The sequence below is a fragment of the Hordeum vulgare genome, chromosome 7H (assembly GCF_904849725.1).
Source record: "Hordeum vulgare subsp. vulgare chromosome 7H, MorexV3_pseudomolecules_assembly, whole genome shotgun sequence".
NCBI lineage: Eukaryota > Viridiplantae > Streptophyta > Magnoliopsida > Poales > Poaceae > Hordeum > Hordeum vulgare.
The window spans coordinates 541,230,102-541,257,654 of record NC_058524.1 but is presented as its reverse complement, the minus strand read 5'-3'; the positions used below and the strand labels follow the sequence as shown (position 1 = coordinate 541,257,654).

The 27,553-nt window shown below is 43.2% G+C and overlaps 1 pseudogene; it reads right to left on the bottom strand.

Annotated features, from left to right (window-relative positions):
• Positions 1-16,281: 16,281 nt before the first annotated feature.
• On the bottom strand, positions 16,282-22,861 carry LOC123409241 (annotated as a pseudogene).
• Between the last annotated feature and the right edge of the window lie 4,692 nt (positions 22,862-27,553).

The following is a 27,553-nucleotide window of genomic DNA, read 5'->3' as shown; positions in this document are numbered from 1 at the left end:
AAAGTTCAACAAGGATACACCGGATGATTTGCTAAGGTTTTTGAAGCGACAAAGTACCAAAAAAGAAATACTTTGGCCCTACGCATTCAAGTGAGTGTTACTGTCTTGTACACATTCCATTTTGCTTACCTGATGTTAAGTGTAATTGATGAGTATGCATGACTGCGTGTGTACACGTGCGCAGGTTCCACTTCATATTGTTCATCATTAGAATCGATCAAGGAGTGGTTGAAGTCTGGGACCCGTTAACCTGGGACGCTGACAAATGGAAGAGCGCGCGTCAGATGCTTCAAAGGTATATATATATCGGCCTCTTTCGTTCATCGGCCTCTTTTTCGTTCATTTCCTGATATCAAGTAATAATTAACTCTTGTATTCATTTTTCTTTGTCGGCCAGGGTTTGACAAATGTTCATCAAGGAAGAACCCGGTACATGGGCAGACAAGCTCCACTTTCAGATTAACAAAGTAAGTAGTACTACGTACCCTGGTTTCAATACCATTACCATTCTCTTGATTATTATTAATTTGACTGAATTATGTTCTCGTATATAGGGCGTCCCGCAACAACCACAGGGCACTGATTATTGTGGATACTACGTTTGCGAGTACATTCACAGGATTATCAATGAGAAATCCCGTACTTCCAGAAATCTAGAGGTACGTAACCGGATCTTCATAACTTTATTTATGTTGCCATCAATTATGTTAGTTTTGTTCATAACTTAATTGTTTTCATCTACTTCTTTTAAAGCTGCAACGAAAGCGGGCGATGCTAAGACCAATCCAACGTTGCAAGGCAGTTGCAGAGGAATTGGCAGGATTTCTCCTCACGCAAGTCATAGATGAAGGCGGAGAATTTTTCCATCCTATGAACCAATAGCCAGCTCCCTTCTCTATGCAAGTATAGAGCTATATATAGGAAACGAACTTCAAATTATGTAATGATAATCGGTCCAGTACTTCGTGTTACATGTATATATGTACTTTTATTTGGTGCATCAACATTTAACCGCAAACACGGAATCGGAGAAACACTTAACCGCAAACACGGAATCGGTGTTTCCGGATACGTGTTTCCGATTACGTGTTCGTAAAAAACGGAACACAGACACACGGAATCGGAAACACGGAATCGGAAAGACGTAAACGGAAATACGGAACCGGAAACACGTAAACGAAAACCCTGAAAATACGGAACACGGAAACACCGAAATACGGAATCGGAAACCCTGAAAAGAAAAGGAAAAAAAAAGAAAAAAAAAGCATTAGGACCGGTTGGTGTTACCAACCGGTCCTAAAGGTCCTCCGCCTGCGCGCACTTTTCGGCGCCCACGTGGAGGCATTTAGCACCGGTTTGTAAGAGACCGGTGCTAAAGTGGGGGGCCTTTAGTCCCGGATACGTAGCACCGGATGTGTATCCGGGTCCAAAGGCCCTTACCAACCGGTTCTAATACCCCTTTCTCCACTAGTGTTTGTTCTCTAATCAAAGAGAAGATACTAACAAATTGGGCCCCATTTTAATGCAAAGATTGTGATTTTTTTTATTGCGGTGTATCTTAGTGCTATAAAGGTTTTAGGCTTCCCTATTCAACTTGAGCAGGAGAATTATACAATGTGTATCGACAATCTATAAGCCCAGACTTCAGGGTTATTGCGGATAATGTTTGGTCGTGCTTTAAGGTCTTTATGGCAGATGCATCAAGAGATTATGTGTGGGTTTCTGACACATAATTCTATTCTTGCGGTTTTTAGATTATGTTATTTACTTATTATTATTTTGCTCAAACATTTTCTCAAAGTATTTCTTGTGCATTTTTGCAGGTATTATTCTTTCTCTAACCTATGTGTATCGTCAGATTGATCGGGAAAAGGAAAAACACTTGACCAAAAGGTCCGAATTTTAATTGTCTCTTGCGACTACATTGCGGGTTCATAGAAGAATCCATGCTATCCTTTTTGGAACTCTACGCTCATTGTGACTTTTCTTAAAATGTTGAACTCATGTTCTGTTGTCCCAATCCCAAAGTTATCGTGCATACTTATTAGTTAGGTTTCGGAACTGACAACAGATCAAACTTGTTCTGAAATCGCTCAGTTCACGATGACAAAGGTTAGTCCTCATTCACATGCTTTTCATATCTTCTGCCTCATTTAACAAATCTAAAAATGAAGAAGTGTTCACATGTTCAAAAGCAAATGCACTGTTGTTTACTCGGTCATCTTTCATGCTAATGCTTCTGTTGCTAGTTATCTATTGACTATAGCTGTATAGCACCAATGGACATTGCTAATCCATGACAGTTTCCCTCTATCAAATGCAGAAGGAGACAACCTGCTTCGCCCATCCACCTACTGCACCTCACTGCGCTTTAAGGTCGATCATATGTAGATCCAAGAACTCTGTGAACTTTAAGCTCCAGTCCTATATATATTTTGCAGAATCAAAATGATACTTCAGATTGTATATCCAAGACTCTCTAAGTGATTGGACACATGCGTGTAATAGATATTGTCAAAATCCACATAGCCTTCAAACCTTGCAAAGTAACCCCCAAACCTCGAGCTTCAGTCCAAATTGTAAATTACTCCCTCCGTAGCGATCTAAAGGCGCTTATATTTCTTGAGGTCTTCTTCGGTACAACCCCCCCTCCCACTAAACGTATAAGGGCAGTATGGTCATTGCACGTTCTGTACCGTATATGTCGCGCCGTCCGTCCGCCCGTCGTACGCCCGCCCGCCCGTCGTATGCCCGCCCACCCGTTGTACATACGCCACGTCACCCACGCGTCGGCGTTTTGGTTGAAAAAGAAACCTAACTTCATCACGCCCGACTCCGCCGCCGCGACTCCGCCGCCGCGACGTCTCCACCGCCGTTCCCGGCGCCGACGTGGCTCCACCCCCCGCACGTCTCCGCCGACGCCGCGAGTCCAGCACACACCGCCTCCACCGCCGACGTCTCGTCTCCGCCGCCGCCGGTACGCCGCCGCACACGTCTCCACCGGCGACGTGACCCTCTCCCTCCGCTTCAACGCCGACGGTTGCAGTGACCGACGTGGCACAAACGTCGAACGATGTCGATCAACCCTTCGACGACGGACAGTAAGTTTTTTCATTTAATCCATACAATTTTTACGATTTCATTGTACATTGATACAATACCTATTGAATGGTTTATTAATAGATCAAGACAACACCGGATATGCTGGCGATGACTCTAGTAGTGATCATGAATCTTCGTCATTGAATGCAAATAAATCACTCGGACACAATTATATGAGTCAGGATGAATCATATAGTGGTAATGTAAGTGTTGTGTACGTTGACTATAAATAATGAAAATATAAATTATTACATTAACACTTACAATTGCTATTGAATTTAAATAGGTGCATGCTATTGATGACAATGACGATTATGACAGCGATGATCAATCTTATGCTGAAAGTGGAACCCAGGTATGTTTTAAATATGTTGTTGTATTATTACTAATATACGAATTGTATTACCACTTACACTTTTGCAGGGGGGTGTTGATGGTTCCAATGGGAACGATGAGCATGTTGGCGATCTTGATTTTGACCTTGACATCAGCTATGATGAATATCAGCAAGAGACATTGGATAGGCATTGGGAAGTCATGGCCAAGACATTCAGGTCAGAAGGAGAGGCGTACATGTTCTATAACCAGTACGTCAAAGATCGTGGATTCAGTAAAATAGAAGGGGCAGGGTCTGGGATCAAACCCCAGACCTACTGGCGTTACTACTGTAGCGCTACCACCCTGCTAAGCTAGTGCACTCGACAGAACAGGGGCTTCACACAAGTCAACATGCCCTTCTGCGGCAACCACAACACCGAATAAAAACCAACAAAACAAAAGGAGGCTACCCCTGGGATCGAACCCAGGACCTCTCGAGCACAACCGCAAGACACCAACCACTGCGCTAGTGCATCAACGACTGACAGAGAAGGGAACTGAATCAAGAAATGCTACTGCTACTGACCCGTGTCTACAGGGGCGCACCGGCGTCAGGGAGAACGACGGGCTGACTCGACGGGGTTGCTACTGCTGCTGCACTACCAGAGGGGCCGCATCAAAACGAGGAGAAGGACACCCCTGCTGCACAACAAACAGGCACAACATCTCCTGGTACTGCACCACACACCACACACTCAAACAGGGAAACCTGCTGCTGCTCTGCTCGACAGAGTAGCACGGCGACAGAGAGATCGCCGGCTCCTCGTCGTGCTGCTGCTGCTACTGCACCACGTGGGGAACACCACCTACTGCTACTGCGCGACTGCTACACCTCGCTAGCCTCCGCATGCCTCGCCACTACACGAGCACGCTCTCAAGAACACAGCCACACACGAATCCCCACGGTCTACTTCCTGACAGAGAAAGCTCCGGCGAGCACTACCTCGGATCTAAGACGGAACCGAGGTGGAAGAAGGAAGGGGAGGTGATCCTCACCTTGGGGATGAAGTAGAGGTTCAAGTCGGAGATGTTGGCGCCGCCGGAGAGGAAGAAGAAGGCCGGGGAGGTCCCTGTCGCCGAACCGAAGAAGAGGGAGAGGACTGTTGGAAATATGCCCTAGAGGCAATAATAAATTAGTTATTATTATATTTCTTAGTTCATGATAATCGTTTATTATCCATGCTATAATTGTATTGATTGGAAACACAATACTTGTGTGGATGCATAGACAAAACACTGTCCCTAATAAGCCTCTAGTTGACTAGCTCGTTGATCAAAGATGGTCAAGGTTTCCTGGCCATAGGCAAGTGTTGTCACTTGATAACGGGATCACATCATTAGGAGAATCATGTGATGGACTAGACCCAATCTAATAGACGTAGCATGTTGATCGTGTCATTTTGTTGCTACTATTTTCTGCGTGTCAAGTATTTGTTCCTATGACCATGAGATCATATAACTCATGGACACCGGAGGAATGCTTTGTGTGTATCAAACGTCGCAACGTAACTGGATGACTATAAAGATGCTCTACAGGTATCTCCGAAGGTGTTCGTTGAGTTAGTATGGATCGAGACTGGGATTTGTCACTCCGTGTGACGGAGAGGTATCTCGGGGCCCACTCGGTAATACAACATCACACACAAGCCTTGCAAGCAATGTGACTTAGTGTAAGTTACGGGATCTTGTATTACGGAACGAGTAAAGAGACTTGCCGGTAAACGAGATTGAAATAGGTATGCGGATACTGACGATCGAATCTCGGGCAAGTAACATACCGAAGGACAAAGGGAATGACATACGGGATTATATGAATCCTTGGTACTGAGGTTCAAACGATAAGATCTTCCTAGAATATGTAGGATCCAATATGGGCATCCAGGTCCCGCTATTGGATATTGACAGAGGAGTCTCTCGGGTCATGTCTACATAGTTCTCGAACCCGCAGGGTCTGCACACTTAAGGTTCGACGTTGTTTTATGCGTATTTGAGTTATATGGTTGGTTACCGAATGTTATTCGGAGTCCCGGATAAGATCACGGACGTCACTAGGGTTTCCGGAATGGTCCGGAAACGAAGATTGATATATAGGATGACCTCATTTGATTACCGGAAGGTTTTCAGAGTTACCGGGAATGTACCGGGAATGACGAATGGGTTCCGGGAGTTCACCGGGGGGGCAACCCACCCCGGGGAAGCCCATAAGCCATGAGGGTGGCGCACCAGCCCTTAGTGGGCTGGTGGGACAGCCCAAAAGGGCCCTATGCACCATACAAAGGAAAATCAAAGAGAAAGAAAAAAAAGGGAGGTGGGAAGGAAGGGAAGGACTCCCACCCACCAAACCAAGTCCAACTCGGTTTGGGGGGGGCTTCCCCCCTTGGACTCGGCCGACCCCCTTGGGGCTCCTTGAGCCCCAAGGCAAGGTCCCCTCCCTCCCACCTATATATACGGAGGTATTGGGGCTGATTTGAGACGACTTTTCCACGGCAGCCCGACCACATACCTCCACGGTTTTTCCTCTAGATCGCGTTTCTGCGGAGCTCGGGCGGAGCCCTGCTGAGACAAGGTCATCACCAACCTACGGAGCGCCGTCACGCTGCCGGAGAACTCTTCTACTCTCCGTCTCTCTTGCTGGATCAAGAAGGCCGAGATCATCGTCGAGCTGTACGTGTGCTGAACGCGGAGGCGCCGTCCGTTCGGTACTAGATCGTGGGACTGATCGCGGGATTGTTCGCGGGGCGGATCGAGGGACGTGAGGACGTTCCACTACATCAACCGCGTTCACTAACGCTTCTGCTGTACGATCTACAAGGGTACGTAGATCACTCATCCCCTCTCGTAGATGGACATCACCATGATAGGTCTTCGTGCGCGTAGGAAAATTTTTGTTTCCCATGCGACGTTCCCCAACAGTGGCATCATGAGCTAGGTTCATGCGTAGATGTCTTCTCGAGTAGAACACAAAAGTTTTTGTGGGCGGTGATGTGCGTTTCTCTGCCCTCCTTAGTCTTTTCTTGATTCCGCGGTATTGTTGGATCGAAGCGGCTCGGACCGACATTACTCGTACGCTTACGAGAGACTGGTTTCATCGCTACGAGTAACTCCGTTGCTCAAAGATGACTGGCGGGTGTCAGTTTCTCCAACTTTAGTTGAATCGGAATTGACCGAGGAGGTCCTTGGATGAGGTTAAATAGCAATTCATATATCTCCGTTGTGGTGTTTGCGTAAGTAAGATGCGATCCTACTAGATACCCCTGGTCACCACGTAAAACATGCAACAACAAAATTAGAGGACGTCTAACTTGTTTTTGCAGGGTATGCTTGTGATGTGATATGGCCAACGATGTGATGTGATATATTGGATGTATGAGATGATCATGTTGTAATAGTTAATATCGACTTGCACGTCGATGGTACGGCAACCGGCAGGATCCATAGGGTTGTCTTTATAACTAACGTTTGTGCTTGCAGATGCGTTTACTATTTTGCTAGGACGTAGCTTTAGTAGTAATAGCATGAGTAGCACGACAACCCCGATGGCGACACGTTGATGGAGATCATGGTGTGACGCCGGTGACAAGAAGATCGTGTCGGTGCTTTGGTGATGGAGATCAAGGAGCACGTGATGATGGCCATATCATGTCACTTATGAATTGCATGTGATGTTAATCCTTTTATGCACCTTATTTTTCTTAGAACGACGGTAGCATTATGAGGTGATCTCTCACTAAAATTTCAAGACGAAATTGTGTTCTCCCTGACAGTGCACCGTTGCTACAGTTCGTCGTTTCGAGACACCACGTGATGATCGGGTGTGATAGACTCAACGTTCACATACAACGGGTGCAAAATAGTTGCGCACGCGGAACACTCGGGTTAAGCTTGACGAGCCTAGCATGTGCAGACATGGCCTCGGAACACATGAGACCAAAAGGTCGAGCATGAATCGTATAGTTGATATGATTAGCATAGAGATGCTTACCACTGAAACTGTTCTCGACTCACGTGATGATCGGACTTGAGATAGTGGATTTGGATCATGTACCACTCAAATGACTAGAGAGATGTACTTTTTGAGTGGGAGTTCTTAAGTAATATGATTAATTGAACTAATTGTCATGAACATAGTCTAATGCTCTTTGCGAATTACGATGTAGCTTGCGCTATAGCTCTACTGTTTTTATATGTTCCTAGAGAAAATTTAGTTGAAAATTGATAGTAGCAAACTTTGCAGTCTGAGTCTGTAAAACCGAGGATTGTCCTCGTTGCTACGCAGAAGGCTTATGTCCTTAATGCACCACTCGGTGTGCTGCACCTCGAGCGTCGTCTGTGGATGCTATGAACATCCGACATACACGTTTCTGATGACTACACGATAGTTCAGTGCAAAATACTTAATGGCTTAGAAGCAAGGCGTCGAAAACGTTGTAAAACGTCACGGAACATAAGTGATGTTCTAAAGAGATGAAATTGTGATTTCATGCTTGTGCCCTTGTTAAGAGGTACGAGACCTCCAAACAAGATTCTTTGTCCATAAAGTAAAGGAGAAAAGCTCAATCGTTGAGCGTGTGCTCAGGTTGTCTGAGTACGACAATCACTTGAATCAAGTGGGAGTTAATCTTCCAGATGAGATAGTGATGGTTCTCTAAAGTCACTGCCACCAAGCTGTGAGAGCTTCGTGATGAACTATAACATATCAAAGATAGATACAATGATCCTTGAGCGATTCGTGATGTTTTGACACTGCGAAAGTAGAAATCAAAAGGGAGCATCAATAGTTGATGGTTTGTAAAACCACTAAGTTTTAAGAAAGGCAAGGGCTAGCGGGGATACTTCGTGAAACAGCAAAACAGTTGATGCACTAATGAAGAGACCCAAGATTAAACCCAAACCCGAGACTAAGTGCTTCTGTAATGAGGGGAACAGTCACTGAGGCGGAGCAACTCTAGATACTTGGTAGATAAGAAGGCTGGCAAAAGTCGAAAGAAGTGTATTTGATATACATAATGTTGATGTGTACTTTACTAGTACTCCTAGTAGCACGAGGGTATTGGATACCGGTTCGGTTGCTAAGTGATTAGTAACGCGAAATGAAAACTACGGCATAAACGGAGACTAGCTAAAGGCGAGGTGACGATACGTGTTGGAAGTGTTTCCAAGGTTGATATGATCAAACGTCGCACGCTCCCTCTACCATCGGGATTGGTGTTAAACCTAAATAATTGTTATTTGGTGCTTGCGTTAAGCATGAACATGATTGGATCGTGTTTATTGCAATACGATTATTCATTCAAAGAGAATAATGGTTACTCTATTTGCTTGAATAATCACCTTCAATGGTTTATTGAATCTTGATTGTAGTGTTACACATGTTCACAATATTGGTGCCAAAAGATACGAGTTAATGATGATAGTACCACTTACTTGTGGCACTGCCGCTTGAGTCATGTTAGTATAAATTGCATGAAGAGGCTCCATGCTGATGGATCTTTGTACTCACCTGATTTCGAATCACTAGTGACATGCAAATCATACCACATGAGCAAGGCCTTGTTTTCATTGAGATGAAACAAGATAGTAACTTGTTGGAAGTGATACATTTTGATGTATGCAGTCCAATGGGTGCTGAGGCACGCAGTGGATATCATTATGTTCTTACTTCAATGATGATTTGAGTAGTAACTAGAGTATTTACTTAATGAATCACAAGTCTGAAATATTGAAAAGTTCAATTCTGTTTCGGAGTGAAGTTCGTCGTAACAAGAGGATAAACTGTCTACGATATGATCATAGAAATGAATATCTGAGTTACGAGTTTTGGTACGCAGTTAAGACAATGTGGAAATTGTTTCGCAGTTCATGCCACCTAGAACATCATAGTGTGATGATGTGTGTGAACATCATAGCCATGCACTATTTGGTATGGTGCATGCTATGATGTCTCTTATCGAATTACCACTATCGTTTATGGGTTATGCATTAGAGACAACCGCACTCACTTTAAATAGGGCACAGCGTATTTCCGTTGAGATGACACAGTATAGACAGAGGTTTAGAGAAATCTAAACTGTCGTTTCTTGAAAGTTTGGGGCTTCGATACTTACGTGAAAAAGTTTCAGTCTGATAAGCTCGAACCCAAAGCGGATAAATGCATCTTCATAGGATATCCAAAACAGTTGGGTACATCTCCTATCTCAGATCCGAAAGCAAAGTGTTTGTTTCTAGAAACGGATCCTTTCTCGAGGAAAGTTTTCTCTCGAAAGAATTCAGTGGGAGGGTGGTAAAACTTGATGAGGTTATTGAACCATCACTTTGACCAGTGTGTAGCAGGGCGCAGGAAGTTGTTCATGTGGCACCTACACCAATTGAAGTGGAAGCTGATGATGATGATCATTGAGCTTCGAATCAAGTTACTACAAACCTCGTAGGTCGACAAGGTCGCGTACTGCTGCAGAGTAGTACGGTAACCCTGTCTTGGAGGTCATGTTGTTGAGCAACAGTGAACCTACGAGTTATGGAGAAAGCAATGGTGGGCCCAGATTTCGACAAATGGCTGGAAGCCATGAAATCCGAGAGAGGATCCATGTGTGAAAACAAAGTGTAGACTTTGGTAGAACTACTTGATGGTCATAGGACTATTGAGTAAAATGGATCTTTAAAAGAAGACAGACGATGATGGTGATAAGTCACTATTAAGAAAAGCTCGACTTGTCGCAAAGATGTTTTCGACAAGATCAAACAGTTGACTATGATGAGACTTTCTCACTCGTAGCGATGCTAAAGGTCTGTTAGAATTATGTTAGTTGTTGATGCATTATTTATGAAATATTGCACGTAGGATGTCAAAACATTGTTTTCTCGACGGTTTCCTTGAGCAAACATTGTATGTGATACAACCAGAAGGTTTTGTCGATCCTAAAGATACTAGCAAGTATGCAAGCTCCAGTGATCCTTCAATGGACTGGTGCAAGCATCTCGGAGTTGGAATATACACTTTGATGAGATGATCAAAGATTTTGGGTTTGTACAAGGTTTATGAGAAACTTGTATTTCCAAAGAAGTGAGTGGGAGCACTATAGAATTTCTGATAAGTATATGTGGTTGACATATTGTGGATCAGAAGTAATGTAGAATTTCTGTAAAGCATACAAGGTTGTTTGAAAGGAGTTTTCAAAGGAATACCTGGATTGAGCTACTTGAACGTTGAGCATCAAAGATCTATGGAGATAGATCGAAAGCGCTTAATGGAAGTTTCAACAAGATGCATGCCTTGACAAGTTTTTGAAGGAGTTCAAAATAGATCAGCAAAGAAGGAGTTCTTGGTTGCGTTATGAGGTGTGAATTTTGAGTAAGACTCAAAACCCGACCCCGACAGAATAAAGAGAATAGACGAAGGTCGTCTTCTATGCCTTAGCCGTAGAATCTAAAGTATGCCATGTTGTGTACCGCACCTGATGTGTGCCTTGACTCAAAGTATGTTGAGAGGTACAGAGAGTGATTCATGATTGAATCACTAGCAGCGGTCAAAATTTATCCTTAGTAACTAATGGACTAAGGAATTTTTCTCGATTATGGAGGTGGTTAAAGAGTTCGTCGTAAAGGGTTACGTCGATGCAAGCTTTGACACTAATCCGAATAACTATGAGTAGTGAAACGGATTCGTATAGTAGAGTAGATATTTGGAGCATTTCCGAATAGCACGTAGTAGCAGCATCTATAAGATGACATAAAGATTTGTAAAGAACGCACGGATCTGAAAGTTTCAGAACCGTTGACTAAAACCTCTCTCACGAGCAAGACGTGATCAGACCCCATAACTATATGGGTGTTGGATTCGTTGGAATCAGATGGTGATGTGAACTAGATTATTGACTCTAGTGCAAGTGGGAGACTGTTGAAAATATGCCCTAGAGGAAATAATAAATTAGTTATTATTATATTTCTTAGTTCATGATAATCGTTTATTATCCATGCTATAATTGTATTGATTGGAAACACAATACTTGTGTGGATGCATAGACAAAACATTGTCCCTAGTAAGCCTCTAGTTGACTAGCTCGTTGATCAAAGATGGTCAAGGTTTCCTGGCCATAGGCAAGTGTTGTCACTTGATAACGGGATCACATCATTAGGAGAATCATGTGATGGACTAGACCCAATCTAATAGACGTAGCATGTTGATCGTGTCATTTTGTTGCTACTATTTTCTGCGTGTCAAGTATTTGTTCCTATGACCATGAGATCATATAACTCACGGACACCGGAGGAATGCTTTGTGTGTATCAAACGTCGCAACGTAACTGGGTGACTATAAAGATGCTCTACAGGTATCTCCGAAGGTGTTCGTTGAGTTAGTATGGATCGAGACTGGGATTTGTCACTCCGTGTGACGGAGAGGTATCTCGGGGCCCACTCGGTAATACAACATCACACACAAGCCTTGCAAGCAATGTGACTTAGTGTAAGTTACGGGATCTTGTATTACGGAACGAGTAAAGAGACTTGCCGGTAAACGAGATTGAAATAGGTATGCGGATACTGACGATCGAATCTCGGGCAAGTAACATACCGAAGGACAAAGGGAATGACATACGGGATTATACGAATCCTTGGCACTGAGGTTCAAACGATAAGATCTTCGTAGAATATGTAGGATCCAATATGGGCATCCAGGTCCCGCTATTGGATATTGACCGAGGAGTTTCTCGGGTCATGTCTACATAGTTCTCGAACCCGCAGGGTCTGCACACTTAAGGTTCGACGTTGTTTTATGCGTATATGAGTTATATGGTTGGTTACCGAATGTTGTTCGGAGTCCCGGATGAGATCACGGACGTCACGAGGGTTTCTGTAATGGTCCGGAAACGAAGATTGATATATAGGATGACCTCATTTGATTACCGGAAGGTTTTCGGAGTTACCGGGAATGACGAATGGGTTCCGGGAGTTCACCGGGGGGCAACCCACCCCGGGGAAGCCCATAGGCCATGAGGGTGGCGCACCAGCCCTTAGTGGGCTGGTGGGACAGCCCAAAAGGGCCCTATGCGCCATACAAAGGAAAATCAAAGAGAAAGAAAAAAAAGGGAGGTGGGAAGGAAGGGAAGGACTCCCACCCACCAAACCAAGTCCAACTCGGTTTGGGGGGGGCCTTCCCCCCTTGGACTCGGCCGACCCCCTTGGCGCTCCTTGAGCCCCAAGGCAAGGTCCCCTCCCTCCCACCTATATATACGGAGGTATTGGGGCTGATTTGAGACGACTTTTCCACGGCAGCCCGACCACATACCTCCACGGTTTTTCCTCTAGATCGCGTTTTTGCGGAGCTCGGGCGGAGCCCTGCTGAGACAAGGTCATCACCAACCTCCGGAGCGCCGTCACGCTGCCGGAGAACTCTTCTACCTCTCCGTCTCTCTTGCTGGATCAAGAAGGCCGAGATCACCGTCGAGCTGTACGTGTGCTGAACGCGGAGGTGTCGTCCGTTCGGTACTAGATCGTGGGACTGATCGCGGGATTGTTCGCGGGGCGGATCGAGGGACGTGAGGACGTTCCACTACATCAACCGCGTTCACTAACGCTTCTGCTGTACGATCTACAAGGGTACGTAGATCACTCATCCCCTCTCGTAGATGGACATCACCATGATAGGTCTTCGTGCGCGTAGGAAATTTTTTGTTTCCCATGCGACGTTCCCCAACAAGGACACCGTGGGCGCGCCCTTCACAAGCTCGGGGTCGTCGATGCAGTCGATCCCCGGGGCTCCTAGCGCCGGGAATGGATCGTGGGGATCCATCCCGAGCTCCCGGACATGGCGACGGCGGCGAACGGAGACGGGGGCGCGGCGGACGCCGGTGGTGGCCTTCTACCTCTCTCTGCTGCTCCTACCAGGGACTTACCTGACAGACGAGAGGGGAGAGAGATGGGGAAAGAGATGGTGGCGGCGCGAGATGGGAGAGAAGGAGGAACTCTAGGAGAGGAAGAGGTCACGGACGCCAACGTGTTATAAGGGGGGGGACCTCGACGTCCGTGAGACCTCACGGTGTGCTCGCTCTCTCTCTCTGATGCTGACGGAAAGCGTGCGCGTTGGGAGGGCACGGCGTCGGAAGAGGAAGGAGGTCGCGCGCTGGGCCCTGTGCGTGTGAGGGACGGAGAGTTGGGCCACGCCTGCGCGGGAGCCAGCCCACGAGGGCGCAGATAAGGGAAAAACCATTTCCTTTGGTTTCCTATTTACAGAAATAATTAGGGAAGAAAGAAAAGCCCATGGGTGTATACAAGTGATAAAAATATCACAAGCACATCCCTGGACTTGGAAAATCAAATCCTACTTAATAAAAATAAGAACAAGAATTTAGGAGCACGTAGATATTTTACAAAACAGCATTAGTTTGATTTGTTTGTAATTTTTATGCACCTTTAAACACCCATTCCAAACCAGCAATACACATCTCTCATCCACCACAATTTTAGCTAAAACATGGGCATTTTTTTAAAAGGGGAAAGGAAGAGGTGAAATTTTACATAGGGGAAAATAGAGAGGGAGTGAAGGTGGTTTGTTTTGAAAACTTAGCACTGGCTAACACATGCTTCACTCCACACAAGTCACACATCACATGATCACAAGTCTCCACACAAAGACATGGCAAGGAATAGATGCAAGTCATACAAGGCATGGCATGGCATGGATGCATGCATGCAAAAGAAGAACACAAAGTGACACATGAAATCATAGGCACAAAATGACATCATCATATCCAAGACAAGGTGGACCCACATGCAATAGGTTCCAAATATGGCAAGGTTTACACTTGGGGCACTACAATGGCATATTAAAAAAACATGCAGAAACACCTCCATCACAAGTCATTGAAGGAATTCAGGTCACTCTTGTACTACGCCACCACACATGCAGTTTTCAAGGAGAGATGGGCCACGTTTGTTCAGAAATGGCAGACGGAGAAAACAAAAACATAGCTCCATAGGATGTACAGGAAGAAGAAGCTTTGGGCTGCATCATATTTGTCTGGTGGGTTATTTCTTGGTATACGTAGTAATCAGAGGAGCGAGAGCCTGAACTCATGCCTGCACCTACATCTGGACTACGGTATGACAATTGTTGATATGATTGTACACTATGATAATTGCATCATGCGCCTACGCGAGAATGAATCGCATGACGATTGTGTGGCCTCACAGACTCTACCGGTAGTAGTGACTCGGTGTAAGACCATTGAGGTGTTTGCTGCCAAAGCATTCACGAAGGCAAACTTTTACATCTTGCATGAAGATTTAAAAAAGGTACATCAGCTTGAGGTAATTGATAGATTAAGAGGAGCAGACAGTCACAGATTCGTGGTTGCTTGGAAAAATAACAGGGATCATAGGTTTAATGTGGACTACGCACCAGGTAACTCTGCAGAAACTATAAAGTGTAGTTGTCGAAGTATGACTCGCAAAGGCCTTCCTTGCAAGCATATTCTTCATGTTTTGAATGCACTCAACTTACCTGCAATACCTAAGTGTTGTATCCTACGACGGTTCACGAAGAAAGCAAGATCTGGATTGCCCGTGAGGCGCACCATCAATCTGTTTTCATGGGGTTGGACGGGTAAGGAGGCCAGAGCTAGATATAGTACGTTGAGCAGTGTATCTGCAGAAGCTGCTCATATCGCATGTCATAACCCATTCTTATTCGACAAGATGCTGGCAGCAATGAAACAAGTTATAGCGAATAAGGACATCTTGAATAATGAAGAACCCAGTCAGCAAAGCTTTGTGAGTAATGATGAATTTCAGCCTAAGCAGAATCATATTCTTATTCGTGATCCAGTGAAGGTGTCCACCAAAGGGGCACCTAAACAGAATATTAGAGATCAGGGTAAGAATGTTCCTGAGGTGACCAAAAATGGAAGACCAAAAGCATTTGATGAGAAAAGCGGACGTCTATGTAGACTATGCAGACTTCCAGGTCATAACAAGGCCACTTGCAACCAAAATCCAAAGTACGTATGTTGTTTGTTATTTTACTTATGTTGTTTCGTTTCGATAATTATTTTCTTATAACCTATAATTTATTTCATGCAGTAATTGGGGTTTGAAGACAGAAGCAGTGTTATTGTAATCTTTAGATTTTTATATCTACAATAATATTGTGTTACATAAGACAATATGTATATGTTTTTCTTGTTATTTAAGATAATGCGTATATGTTTTTCACGTTATATGTTGTTCATTTTACATAAGACAATACTACGAGCACTTCAGCCGACATCGATTGTGCTATTTTTAAAATGCAAAATGCATGTACCAACGCCATGACGGCGCTGTGTGTTCTGGGTGAAACCTCGTCGCGTCGACCGCATGCGTCGACGTCACGCGGGAGCAGTTAACCCCGTCGCGCCGACTACATGCGACGACGTCAACGCGGGGCCGCTGACCCCGTCGTTTTCTGGGCAAAAAACGTCGCGCCGACTCCGTCCCCCGACGCCACGAGAACGCAGATGCCCGGTGGTTTTTTCGTGCAAAAAAGACGTCGCGGGGACTGCATGCGCCGACGTCACGCGGGGCCGTTGATCCCGTCGTTTTTCGGGCTAAACCCGTCGCGCCGGCTGCATGTCCCGACGCCACCGGAACGCAGAAAACGCCTCGCCGACTGTATGCACCACAACATAGCTCAGTTGATAGAATTTTCAACAACAACGTAATATTTATATATTACTAAAACTATATAAAATGTTTAAATACAAAATATGATAAAATCATCTAGTCCCATAGTAAACTCAAATACCCATGAATCTCCTCTAATGTCATCTATTTCTTTCTCCTTGCAATCCTAATAACTTTGTCTTTAATTTCCCCAAGTGTGTTCTTCAAAGAAAAAATCAATTGCGCTATCATTAGCTCCCTCGCATCATCAATTGATCTCTGCAAAGCAACACTCAAATTATTTTAGTCCACTATAAGTGTTCATAGTAAAGAGTACTAATATTAGTTTTGTACCTGTGAAAAAGATCGATCCCATGTATCGCCATTCCAATTTTTAAAGCAATGAAGAACAAATAATCCACATGAGTTCCTGATACATGTAATTAACAATAAATAATTATGCATCACACACATATAATACATCAACGTTATATTCAACTACATACTCACCCTTCTTCTTGTTGAGGCATGTCGTAGGTTTTAATAGGCCATGTGGATACATCCGGATACTGCACAGATCCGGTTGTATTTGCTTCTGCAATATCTACTCCAATTCCTCTTTTCTAAAAATAGCAATAAAACACAAGAAACTTTCAATAAATAATGTAAACACACGATGGTTCCGCAATGCAAATATGTATTAAAACCTACCAAGTCCTCAACGAGTTTTCTAGTTGTACTGTCAAGTTCTTTTCCCATCAACGAGTCTAGAACCTGGAACTCTTCCTTTTCCTTATGCATGACGACCGTAACCCAATGGGTGTTATCCTTGTTGAGAGCCATATAAGTCTGCATAAAGAAAAAAAAAGAAAATATTAACTAGATCAATGCAACATTTTTAATAGTAGTGCATTATTTGTATACATTACAACCACAAGAACATACCTTAGGTGCTTTGAAATACTCATTCATACACCTATTTACGGATTCATTAGAATTTGACACTTTTTGATACTCATTACCGTTTACATTTTTATCCTTTCTATATTCAAGCAGCCACGTCACCCTTCAAGTAGGTATTATGTGACGTTCGTCTTTAGCTTCCTCCAACAAAAAATATGAGTACGCATTCATAAGCTGAAAATAATATAACAAATGTAATAATTGTACTTTGCTGTCAAATATAATGTTAAAAATATAAATAACTTACATCGCCGCTTATCCATTGGCGGTTAAGAATCTAACAAGCTCTCTCTGCAGTCAAAGCGTCGGTCACACCATCATTGAAAATTTGTGTAGCTTTATGTTTCTTTGAGCGCTCACATGCACGTACAAACATAACACTCGATTTTATTACATCGACGTCAGCACTATTTTTCTTACCATCTACTTTATTAAACAATTCTGCAAATCACAAATTAAAATTAGTAAGCGTAACTCTACAATAAACTTTGTTCTACGAAAACAATATTGATTCATAACAATCTTACTCGCCTTGGCAGAACGTTTTGCACGCTTGATGGGTTTAACAACAACAAAAGGAGACTTTATGGCTCTTGATGCAGTGCGTTTACGTTTGTCAATCCCCTTTTCCACTTGCTCATCTACTCCATTGTAATGACCCGATTCATGTGATGAAATTTCATTTGTATCTAAAGACGTGACCGCCTTCTCATGTGATACCTCAGGTACTTCGATAGGATCAGTCCAATCATCCTTGAAACTATTCAGATATTCTGAAGTGCAATAATAAGGTACATTACCTTCGTCATCGTCCTTTTGCTTATTAATTTTACCTTGAGAAGGTGTGCGATAGTTGTTCTTATAAGACTGATAAACAAACTCCTTATGACCAAATGCACCATCATTTGTAGATTCACTAATGTCACCATATAGATTCTCTTCTTCTTCCTCCATGTTACCGGTTCTATAGAACACACGGTTTTGTTCATTTTCTCAATCATCCTCTAAAAAAATATTTATTAACAAGAGTTATTTAAGTCAATGAAATACATTATGCACGATAGTAAAATAGTGGTGCGTCGTTACCCGTGGCATAACTCTCGCAAGCGACGCATTTCCTTGCGTATTTCCTTCAGCTCATGCCAAATGCGGTCCATAACATTACTCGTGGAAGCCTCTAATGTGTTGCTCTCTTTCTTCTTTCCACTAACAGCAGATTTTTTAGTACTTGATTTTTTATTTTTTTTAGCTTGTTCTTGAGCAATTTTTTTCACCCTATACTCATATGTAATATTGTCATCAATCTAAAAAACAATAATTAGAGATCGATAATTATACATCTAATTTAGACAATAAGTCAAACCATGGAAATGTAACATTAAAAATAAATTTAGAGAATATGGATTACCATTCCAACACCACGACCATAATCATAGTCGTATTTGTCTCTTTTCTCCGCGACAGGTTCCGTCCAGTTCCTCATCAAGGAGCTCATAAGTGACAACGGATCATATTTTGGACCTATAATTGGTTGTACTTTCTCCCAATAGGCATACTGCAATACACCAAATAATTTAAATAATATATATCATACTGCGGTTGTACTCACTAACAATACGTGAGTAATAAATCGAATAATATATACCTGCAAAAGGGCAAGGTTTCCAGTGGCCACTCCCTCACACGGTCATCCTCTAGAACCTTTCCAATCTCCGAAAGAAAGAATTTCAAAGTAAACTCGTTCCAGTTGAACTTACTTATCATCCTTTTGTCCTTAACTAAGGCATAATATTCCTTCGGAATATATTCATGGAAGACTAGTGCGATTACTGTTCCCAACAAAACTAGAAACGTCATCCGGACAAAGTCATCATCCGTGTCATCATTCTTCACAATTTTATTGATAAGATCATCAATCATGATCTTACCCTTTTTTGTGTCCACAAAATTAGTTGGTATTCTTTTCATACTTTTCTGTCCTTGTGTTCTAATAAAACCAACTACATCAACTCCTTGATTTTTCAATCCAAAAATAGATAACACGTCATCATGCCCTATTGAAATAAGGCCTTTACTACCAGATGACTCTTAAACCATGAATGTTTTGTTATGGCGATTGTAGCCTTGGATTAAAAAGTGAAGTAAAAATTCACGCATCTTAATGGACGGCATTTGTAACATGCCTTGCAAATCCGTTTTAATTTTTGACTTGCTGAAAGTTTATCAACAAGACTAACCCACTTCTCAACAGAACATGGAATCACACCGTCGATTTCCATCCTTCATAACTTAAACAATTTGTCACGTACGATGCAATTTATTTGATATTTCAATAATAACATGAACATTACAAACATACTTACCCAATTATAATGTCGATAAAGGAAGAACGGACGGACGAACGGTGAAGGCCGCGGCGACGCACTGACGTACGGTTAAGGCCAACGGCGACGGACGGTGAAGGACGACGGCGGACGGACGGTGACGACCGACGGCGGACGGATGGTGACGGTGATGGACGGCGACGCGCGCACGGACGGTGACGTCCACGGTGACGGAGTTATGATGGCGCGGTGTCGGGAGGGATGGAGGGCGGCGAGATCACATCGGTGTACGGCTAGGCGTTGGGGGAGAGGGGGTGGCGAGATCACGTCGGGTGCAGAGCGAGGTGTTGGGGGCGCGACGGCGGCGAGATCACGTCGATGTGGCTAGGGTATGCAACATCGCTAATACTGCCGTCGTGGGAAAACAATATGACGACGTCGGGTGTATTTTTTTATTTTTTTTCCCATATGAATATTTGCAAGTCTCCTACATGAAATCTTTCCATATGAATTTGCAAGTCCCTTTCATGAAAAAATTTCATTTTTTTTTCACGCTTCACGATGAACTTCACAAGGCGGCACGTCAAATTTTAGAATTTTCTAACAATCCGTGCTTTTTTTATGAATTTCCATTCCAAAATCAGCAAAAACAGATGCCGGACGTGACGCAACGTGCGTTTGGTCTCCGATTTCGTCGAAATTTTGCGTACCATCATTATATGTGCATTCTCAGGTGCCGTCAAAAGTTGGGTGAATTTCATGAATGCATGCATATACTTCATGTGCAACCCATTGGTGTCGGTATGGACGGAAGGGGTGCTCCAACGCCATCTTGCAACTACCCTTCATGAAAAAATATCATTTTTTCCACGCTTCACAATGAACTTCACAAGGCGGCACGTCAAATTTTAGAATTTTCTGACAATCCGTGCTTTTTTATGAATTTCCATTCAAAAACCGGCAAAAAGAGATGCCGGACGTGACGCAACATGCGTTTGGTCTTCGATTTTGTCGAAATTTTGCGTGGCATCATTCTAAGTGCATTCTGAGGAGCCGGCAAAAGTTGGGTGAATTTCATGAATGCATGCATGTACTTCATGTGCAACCCATGGGTGTCGGTATGGACGGAATGGGTGCTACAACGCCATCTTGCAACTACCTTCATGAAAAAAATTCATTTTTTTCCACGCTTCACGATGAACTTCACAAGGCGCACGTCAAATTTTAGAATTTTCTGACAATCCGTGTTTTTTTTATGAATTTCCATTCAAAAACCGGCAAAAACAGATGTCGGACGTGACGCGACGTGCGTTTGGTCTCCGATTGCGTCAAAATTTTGCGTGGCATTATTGCATGTGCATTCTCAGGTGCCGGCAAAAATTAGGTAAATTTCATGAATACATGCATGTACTTCATGTGCAACCCATGGATGTCGGTATGGACGGAAGGGGTGCTCCAACGCCATCTTGCAACTACCCTTCATGAAAAAATTTCATTTTTTTTTCACGCTTCACGATGAACTTCATAAGGCGACACGTCAAATTTTAGAATTTTCTGACACCCCGTGCTTTTTTTATGAATTTCCATTTAAAAACTAGTAAAAACAGATGCCCGACGTGACGCAACATGCGTTTGGTTTCCGGTTTCGTCGAAATTTTGCGTGGCATCATTGCATGTGCATTCTCAGGTGCCGGCAAAAGTTAGGTGAATTTCATGAATGCATGCATGTACTTCATGTGCAACCCATGGGTGTCGGTATGAACGGAAGGGGTGCTACAACGCCATCTTGCAACTACCCTTCATGAAATTTTTTCATTTTTTTCCACGCTTCACGATGAAATTCACAAGGCGGCACGTCAAATTTTAGAATTTTCTGACAATCCGTGTTTTTTTTATGAATTTCCATTCAAAAACCGGCAAAAACAGATGCCGGACGTGACGCAACGTGCTTTTGGTCTCCGATTTCGTCGAAATTTTGCCTGGCATCATTGCATGTGCATTCTCAGGTGCCGGCAAAAGTTGGGTGAATTTCATAAATGCATCCATGTACTTGATGTGCAACCCATGGGTGTCGGTATGGACGGAAGGGGTGCTACAACGTCATCTTGCAACTACCCTTTATGAATTTTTTTATTTTTTTTCCACGTTTCACGATGAACTTCACAAGGCGGCACGTTACATTTTAGAATTTTTTGACAATCCATGCTTTTTTATGGTTTTTAGATCAAAAACCGGAATGCCGGACGTGACGCAACTTGCGTTTGGTCTCCGATTTCGTCGAAATTTTGCGTGGCATCATTGCATGTCCATTCTCCGGTGCCGGCAAAAGTTGGGTAATATTTTACGGTTTTATATCGTTTAAGAAAAATCATAAGTTATTTATATATTATTTGAGAAAAAAATTATTTAATATAATTTCATGAATGTTTATATCGTTTAAGAAATTTTTACGTCATAATATAATTTCATGAATGTTTATATCGTTTAAGAAATATTATAAGTTATTTATTTTTGTTTTTTTTTATTTTTGTAAAATTTATATATTAGATAAAATTTAAATATTTAGTAAACTAATGTAAACAATTTAAATATTTCAAATAAATAATAATAATAATAACAATGTAAACACTGAATTTAGATTCATAATAAACTTAGATAAAATTTCATAGTTCCCGATTACATTCGAACATAATTAAAAAACTAAAAATAAAATTTAATTAAACATTACTAAATTCTAAAAATCCTAATCTAATCGGAGTCCAGGTAGACGACGGCGGGCCCGTCCACCGCGCCGTTGCCATCCCCACCGTCGTCGTGTTCGGAGCTGTTGGCGAGGGCGTCCCACTCGACGTCGTCGTCATCGCCGACGAGTGGCGGGTTTGCCCCACTGCCGCCGCTGCCGCCGTCGCCTGGATTGTCGCTGCGATCTCCGCCTCTTCCCTCGCCGCCGTGGCCGCTGCCGCCGTCGCCTGCGACGCCCGCATGGCGACTAGTAGCCCCGGCGAGTCGTCGGGGTCGCCGTCCTCGCGGAGGACGAACTGCTCCGGCGGCACCTCGTACTCCGCCGGGACAGGCGGGGCCACCACTGGGGCCGCCGGAGGTGGGTGGGGGATCGCCGCCCTACGGCGACGCGGGATGCCCTCGGCACCGCCTGCCGCCGCCGCCTGCCGGTAACGCCTGATGATGTCGTTGTAGTTTTTCCCGTCCCAATAGGCGTGCCGGCCGCGGGTGTTGTAGCGGCCGCCGGGGTGGACCCGAAGCTGCTCCGATGTCGCGGGGTTGTCCAGTGTCGGATAGCCGTCCTTGCAAATCCTCCACGGTTTTGCAAGACGGCACCCCGACGGGACGAGGAGGCCGAAGTTGTACAGCTCCTGCGTCAGAGGCTTGTCGAGGCTCTGGGGCCAGTTGCTCTCCGGCGCACCGCCGCCACCGGAGCTGCTGCCGCCGGCATGATCCATCGTCGGGACGTCGGAGAACGGGGGAGGGCGGAAGAGAACGTCGGGACGACGGAGACCAGCGGCGAGACGACGAAGAGCGGGGGAGAGAAGGAGAGCAGGGGAGCGACGGGTGTGCCGACGAGCCGCGGGACGACGGGTATATATAGCGCAGCGACGGGAGGGGAGGCGACGGGGCAGCTGGCCGGCGTAACTCCCCCGGAGTGAATGCGCGTCGTCTCAGGAGCCGTCGAACCAACGGGCCAGCGGCGACGGTCTCGGGAACCGACGCGACTAGGCTCTGACGACAGGGCCTCCATTAATGGCGTCGCCTCGGGAGCCGGTGAACCAACGGGCTAACGGCGGCATCTGACGACGGGCGCTGAAGCGGTGATTAATGTCATCTTCGGGAACCGACGCGACGAGCTGGCGACGCGGTGGTTAATGGCGGCGGCTTCAGAAACCGGCGCGAACTGGTGACACAACGCGAGATTAATGGCGGCGGCGTCGGAAACCGACGCGAACTGACGACGTAACGCGGAATTAATGACGCGGTCTCGGGAACCGACGGATTGACCGCGGTCAGACTGACGTGAAGACGCCACATCGCTAAGCGTGGACGCGGGTACGACACGTATACCGGGGCTCCTGTACGTCGCCGTTTCGTCAGCTGGCGCCTGTCGGGCTGACGCACGTACGTCGGAACGGGGAAAAGACAATTCTGCCCTTTGTTACGAAGGGGTATCGTTTAATCTCAGCCGTCCTTGTGTTTGGGGTTGTACCGAAGAAGAAGTGATATTTCTTTACAGTGGGAGTATCTTAGAACCCATGCAAGGGTATGCATCGTTTTTGGTCTTTTTCTTTTATTGAAATACCAATTTTGGAATTTAGTTATATTGCTAGGAGTTTCAAAAATAAAAACTCTTTGCTGGACAAAATCCAGTGTGTACTTCTAACTGATTGCCAAAATTCAGTGGGGCGGCACGGCAAAGCGCGCTTTCAGTTCTAGTGAGGAATTATATTAGATATTCCTTCCGTATCTAAATATAAGTCTTTTAAGATATTTCACTAGGTGTCTACATACAGAGCAAAATGAATGAATCTATACTTTAAAGTATGTCCATATACATCCGTATGTAGTCTACTAATGAAACATCTAGAAAGACTTATATTTAGGAACGGAGGGAGTAGTAGATTATGGACATTGAGATATTTGGGGAAACCAATATAGTTGTTGTGCTTGTTTATTTTTCATTCATACATCCACAGTTTCATTGGCCTTTGAGGGGCCACTGATATTACAGCCCACACCACCCGATCGCACATCAGCAGTATAATATGGCTTTTGAAAAAAGAACTGTCATCAAGGTAACATGGCTTTTGAGCAAAAATTCTAGCCATCGAGAATACACACACCGATGAAAGAATCATTGTTCCAAATAAAGTCCGTCACAATATGAACCATGACACAAGGGTTGTAGAAAACTTATATACACTAGTATAAATGCCCGTGCGTTGCAACGGGCGAAAAAAATTACACTATGTGCCTTTACAGGCGCTTTCTTATATTTAGTTTTGGTAAACTTATAAAATAAGATTACACTAAACTACCACTACTTGGGTCATATAATTTAGATGTGCATAAAAATTCTAATCGTTTGTTTGGACCTACTTTAGCTCGACACTTTCATCTGATGAAAGAGTTTGGATGCATACAATACATGCTAGATGAACATGATTTTTATTTGTTTTGAAAGATATTATTCTTTCGTAAATTTGAAGAATACTTTTTGGATTTTTCAAATGGATTTTTTTTGGAGATGAACATTATCTGGTTGGAAAATTGCATGATGCTTTTTTGTTCTTATATTTGGTTTGCAGATCCATCAATTATTAGAAAAATGAAATTATGCATGATGCTACGCACGAGTAAAAGCAGCATGCTACTGACGTAATTGCCTGACATTGCAGGTCGAGATCTAGGTCAAAATTACATTGTTATATTTTTCTACATCAAGTATACCAGCTGCTACCACACGCGAACATAGAGCAGCAGTGCATCACTTCAGTTAGAGAGGTGAGATGAGCAGTACAACACTTTAGCTAGACAGGTGAGTTGAAACGTAAATAAGTACCGAATTAACATATTATTTGACACAATTCATGCCAGCAATAGATCTAGCACCAGAATAGGTGGGTCTATAATCACTCTTCTAAAATATGTGTTCACCTTTATCAAATATATAAACTCACTATGCAATGTTGATAGTAAAAACAATATAAACCAATATTGATAAATTCAACGCACCTTTAGGGCCATCCTCAGCCACATCTTATTGTTAAATAGTACATATGTACATATGTCCCTAATACAAGAACGTTTTTAAAAAAACATTCTTAAATTATGAGATGGAGGAAGTAGATTTTATGAAAGCTAAATACTCATGTCATTTACAGCCAACGATATCTAATGGACCCTATTGGTTTACATCCAATGAATTATGAGGCACGCTTTTTCTAAGCTTCATATCCGAAACCACCATCATGGGTTGCCATCCAACAAAGAAGCTCCTTTTTCATAATAGCAGATGTCCTGTTGAGAGAAAATGGAAGTTAGCACGAAGTATATAAATCTTGAAAAAATAATAAAGTTTCCAGAGTAGCTTACAGAATCAATTTACACAAATATCTGGAGATTCTACATAGCAGTTTTAATTTTGGTTTTCTTGATACAACTGAGGAATTCTAGTACACCGGCAGGTATGTTGTCTTTAAATTCGTTGTCGTTGAATGTTAGCAGTTGTCCTAGAATTATTTTTCGGAGTTCGCATTAATCCTGTACATCCATATTTTTGCAAACGAATAAGATTTACATCACATTTCTAAAATATAATATGTCGGTATTGTATGGCAAGATACACTATGGCAGGTAACATTCTTTTCTTGGATAATAATCGGCGTCAATTCCTTTGGATATATAGAACCATATAATAGATTGAAACGATCACCATTTTTTCTGTTCATATATATTGTTGCCAGATATTCTGGATGGAACATTAGAAGTTTACCATGCCGCCATAATGGTTACTACTTGCTTGCATCAATTCAAGCTACTACTTGGTGCAGATAGTTTGATAAAGGAAACAAGATGAAAACGTACAAATCGAAGAGGTGTTTGCTTGAGTCTATGGCAATAGACCAATTGTGTTAAATACTTTCTCAAATTAATTTTGCGTTGCAACGGGAGAAAAAATGATGGATCGATTGACGGCAAAATAATTTGGATGTTAGTTTGAAACATGGGATATGATGTCTGCTTTCAATGAATAACCCTAAAATCAGGTTATTAGTTCATTTTTTAAAATTAAAATAGCATTAAAAAAATCATTTTCAACAAATCTAGAGTAACATCATCACCGAGCAGTACCTTTTTTTTGTCCGATGAAATCAAGGCAAGGCATAGAGTAGAAAGAAAGGGAAGGAAATAATTTATTAGACACATTAACATCAGATTCAGACCCGACAACACACATTTATCAATCACTACATGTTCTAGTGAGTCGTGACTATCTCCAACAAAGAACGAATTTGAAAAAACTGAATAGTTGTTAGACATAATAATTTTATTGGCACATACAAAAAGCGGTTCATACATATGGAGGCGCAGACCATGTCCAACACCACGCGACACTGGTGCATTCTCCGGCAGGTGCACGCGCTTCCACTTGGGCAGTAGTTACTTCTCGCTGATGCCCATCACCGTTACGGGTTACCGCTACTACTTGTCTTGCTCCTTGGCGTCTCCTGCTACTGATCTTCGAAGCCTTGTGCTACCGTCGGAGAAGAGTGAACCAGCCAGCCATGTCCATGTGACCACACACAATTTTATGTTTCCTGTGAGAGCTATTTCAGAAGAAAAAAAGAAAGGTTTAAATTAATTTAATTAGCAAAAAATGGTCTCGGTTAATTTAAATTAACTGAAAAGATTTCAGTTAATTTGAATTACTCCTGCAGCAGCAGAAAATGTTTAAGTCTTGAACATTATACTCCATTAAACACTTGCTACACTAAAACAACAGCAGAAAAGGTTCCGGTACTAATTCAACTACTGCAACAAAATTCAGAGAATTAACTATGCAACCAAATTCAGAAAACTAACTGAATCTTTTCAGTGAATCAACTACTGCAACCAAATTCAGAGAATTAAGTGTGCAGAGATACAAGTACCGCTGCCAAACTATTGCAAATTTTTGTTTATTACTCATCCAAAGCTAACCAGATCTTTTCAGTGAATCAACTACTACAATCAAATTCAGAGAATTAAGTATGCAGAGATACAAATTCAGAGTTTCTTGGCCCTGTTGCAACTACCGGCACTCCCTTTCTTGGCCTGTACAAGAAGCAGGCAATTTCGTAATGACAAATGAAGCCACGTTTTCTGCATAGCACAATCTAAACAGCACAACCAAACATGGACTGGGAACGAGAGGGCGGAGCACGAACGTTCATCACAGGAAGCCACAACAGCAGCATGCGTGATGTCTCAAGCCAAGTTAATGCATGTCCAGGTGTTAACTGCTACTCCATCGACCATTTTCTACAACAAAAACATTACCCATTGCACTGTACCATAATGTTGAAGATACATTTTTCCAGAAAATAAAAATGTCATTTAATCACAAAAATGTATGGAGGGATCAAGAAGAATAACAACTA